General features: G+C 33.1%; 1 protein-coding gene across 1 annotated transcript in view; it reads left to right on the forward strand.

Annotated features, from left to right (window-relative positions):
* LOC144975129 (mitogen-activated protein kinase 14-like) overlaps window positions 1–2,785 on the forward strand; it is a 47,017-nt gene extending 44,232 nt beyond the window's left edge. The window contains exon 12 of the mRNA XM_078918902.1: window positions 2,646–2,785. The gene's annotated coding sequence lies outside the window, so the exon portion shown is untranslated. The remainder of the gene's footprint in view (window positions 1–2,645) is intronic.
* Window positions 2,786–3,963: the final 1,178 nt, after the last annotated feature.

Raw genomic sequence — 3,963 nt, forward strand, 5'->3', positions numbered from 1 at the left:
ATATATATATATTTTATATATATATATATATATATATATATATATATATATATATATATATTATATATGATATATATTTTTTATTTTTTATTTTTTTGGTTTTTTTTTAATAAAATTTTTTTTTGATTTTTTTTTCGCCTTTAAACAAAAAATATTTCAACCACCAATAATCACATTCACAATGAAATGACAATACCAGTAGATTTTAATTCTTCCAAACGTAATCAAAAATGAATCACGAAAGAGAATACAACTAAAAAATAAAGCGACGAGACATAATGCGACAACACCTTGACAATACAAGTCCATTTCCTTCACTCGAAAAATTAAAGAGATGCTTTAATCCCTCAACGGCGATATTAATATTGCTTTTACATATTTCTGGTTTTCAGTAGTACGTAGTAACCTTAAAGTTTTCATGGAGAAGCAACAACAGCGATATGACTCGAGTTTCATTCAGAGCTCAAATTGCATAATTTTTACTGCTGTCTTGGTGGTCAGAATGATTGTGCCGGTGGTGGTAGTGGTTGGAATAGTGGTAGCGGTGGTGGTGGTGGTGGAGGAGGAGGAGGAAGACGAGGCGGTGAGGGGTAATTATGGTAGTGGTTTTGGTGGTGCTGTTGGTTAGAATGATAGTTGTGGAGACGATGACGGAAATTGTATGGTGATGTTGATATTGTTTTTATTTCTATTGTTGTACTTGTTGTTAATATTGTTGTTGTTGTTGTTAATGATGATGATGATGATGATGATGATGATGATGATGATGATGATGATGATGATGATGATGATGATGATGATTATGATGACAACGACGATGTCGTCGACAATGATGGTTACCATACGATATTACAAAATTTATTCAATCTTAGGCTTTCGCCAATTAATCATACAATTTGATGACCACATACATGAAAGTGGAAAATAATGGCAAATGGGACCAAACAATAAACTGATACCATTAATAACCACCAAAAAAAAATACAACAATAGTAATACCACCAATACGTACAATAATAATAACAATGATAATAATAATAATAATAATAATAATAATAATAATAATAATAATAATAATAATAATAATAATAATAATAACAATAATAATAATAATAATAATAATAATAATAATAATAATAATATTAATAATAATAATAATAATAATAATAATAATAATAATAATAATAATAATAATAATAATAATAATAATAATAATAATAATATTACCATCACCATTACTACTACCACCACCGCTACCACTATACCACCATCACCATCATTATTACGTTTCCAATTATTTTTTCTCGTTTTTTAAAATTTGATATCTATCAAAACAGACGAAAATTCCGGTGATTTTTTTAAAGGGTAGTTAAAATATCTACGATTTTATTAGCCCTGAAAACTACGATTTTTATTTTCCCATCTAAAGTAGGCAGGTCTGCTATGACAAGTATCAGTATCAGTTCCATAGTCAAAATAAGACAAACAAAAACAACGTTTATTTAATATTAGGCTTTCGCCAATACTTCATACAATATAATTAAGACAAAATAATGTTACCAATCTCTCCTCATGTATTCGTTTGACTATCGTCACAATAATTACCGTGTTATCTTTGCTCCTTACCCAACCAATCCCTTGCTTCCCGCCTCTTCATCGCGAACCATCTTATGTATGTATTAGCTTCAGGACGGGCAAGTACGGAATCTGCCCACCTTCCGTATTTCCTCTATAACTTAGAATTCAACTATCTCCTTACTCAGAAGAGTATTTCTCGTATACTAATTCAATTGTTGAGAAAACCAAAATGGTGGTTGTATTTTATATATTTATTTAGTCGTGATTTTTGAATAAAAGTGTTTTGTTTTATTAGAGGGAATACAATAGAAAATTACATTGTTTTGCAAAAATATTTAGTCTGGCAATAAAAATACAGCGGTAATTACTTTAAGAATAATATAAAAAAAAGAATTAACAAATTAATTTGTTAAAAAACAAAACAAAAAACAACAACAAAAAACAACAACAACAACAAACAAATAAGAAAACAATTTAAATAAATGAGTTTTGAGAAACACTAAAGAAAACGAGGGGAAAAAAAAGAATAATTTAAATGGAATAAACAAATATATTAAAACAACACAAACTAATACTAAATTGATATAATATTAGTAAATTAATAAATTTAATTCAATACTGGAACCTTCCAGCACAAGTAAGGCAATAAATAGAAAAAGTTCGTTTGCCAAAATCTCTATTTAGTGTACACTGGTTAATAAGGTGGGCTCATTTGAATTAGCCCGACCTAGTACTAGAGAGGCCAGACAGCAAAATCACCGTCAGGCGACGTGACGATGAGATGACGATGTGGGCGGAGTGGAGTGGAGTGGTTGGGGGGGGGGGGGGGGGGGTGTGATAAAAAGAACAGGAGCGTATCCTGGTTTATGTATTACGGGATGCATGGTGATTCGCAATCTATCAAAAATACACACAAATTGATTTCAGTACAAAGTATCAATTTTAAGTAGTAACTTTTGAAATTATCTAATTTAGATTTGATTATTTCGGACCTGGTAATACAGCATATAACTTGAAAAAACAGGCTGGTATTTGCCCACCCTGCCCATTATTACCAGCCGTCCCTGGTACATATTATCATCATTGATATTGACATATTATTATATTATTGTTTAAGGCGGATGTGACCTTTTAACTTTGACCCATAGACATTGAAGGTTGGGTTAATAGAATGAATGGGGTTTGCTTCTCAACGCAATTGGATTCAATAGTCTGATGTCACGTCGCCCGGCAACGGCGGCCATCATGGTTCTAAACAAAGAAAATCTCTACTTTTTATTTTTCATGCTGGCTAAAACTTTTCATATGTATTTTGATCAGAATGTGTAAAAGTCAAAACATGATCAGATTTATAATGTTTTTTACCCTCTGGATACGCTTTTATGGTCGTCGGAGAAATATTTCATAAGGGGTCACTTGCTGCGTCTTCTGTCTGCCTATTTCTGTTTTTTTAAAGTTGCTCTCGGTCTTTGTCTTGGAATCGGATTATTAGGTTTTGTCCTGGCCCTTGCCGGAGTCCTGGGCTGACAGGAAAACAGTCAGATGTATGGGTATGGTTTCAGTTTAGGGAGGTGGTATTTTGTTTTAACTTATAGATCAGCGGGGCAGCGTGGGGCAGCAGTATGGTCTTTGCTTCGTACCCAAAGGGTATCGATTTCCACTGTCCGCCTCGTTGTGTGGCCTTGAGCAATTCACCTCGTCCTAGCTCACTGTGCGGCGCTGCTCTGCGGCTGACGCCTGGGTTACTCCAGTCTTCCCTCGGAATAGACCATAAAGACAAATTTCCCTTTGGGGATGAATAAAGGGAATTTAAAAAATAAATTATTTATCATCTCCCTTGTTTGATGATAGCTATAAGTTTATTTGTTTTGTTTTGAAAATATCTTGTTTGTATTGGAGTGTATTCCTCTTGTTGAGATAGTGTGCTGGTGTCTGGATGAGACTTTTAGGTGATCTCAAACGAACTACATTGATGTCATGCTCATGGAATCTACATCTGTTCCCTATTTAAACCAATTTCCCCTTTGTCTTACCATGTCTTAGGTGCTTTGATTGTAATTCTAGAATTTTTTTCTCTCTATTTTTATGGCGATGATATGACCTAGATGTGTCACAAACGCCTCGAAACCCTTAAAAACAAACACAAACAAACAATGTATAATATATGTATTATATATGTAAATAAATTGTGATAAAGATATTTTAAACTGGTCTTTGAGACGTTTCAACGCAATCCAACATAATAAATCTGTGAACATATATATGTTTTACTCTGTTAAAATTTGGGGGGGGGGGGGTGTCCCCGATAGCTCAGTTGGTAGAGCAATCGTTTCACAAGCAGAGGGACCGATATCGATCCCGGGTGTAGTCGAGATTTTTTCCCGA

This window comes from Berghia stephanieae, chromosome 6 (genome assembly GCF_034508935.2).
Source record: "Berghia stephanieae isolate SIO BIC M18660-M18661 chromosome 6, UCSD_Bste_1.3, whole genome shotgun sequence".
Taxonomy (NCBI): Eukaryota; Metazoa; Mollusca; class Gastropoda; order Nudibranchia; family Aeolidiidae; genus Berghia; species Berghia stephanieae.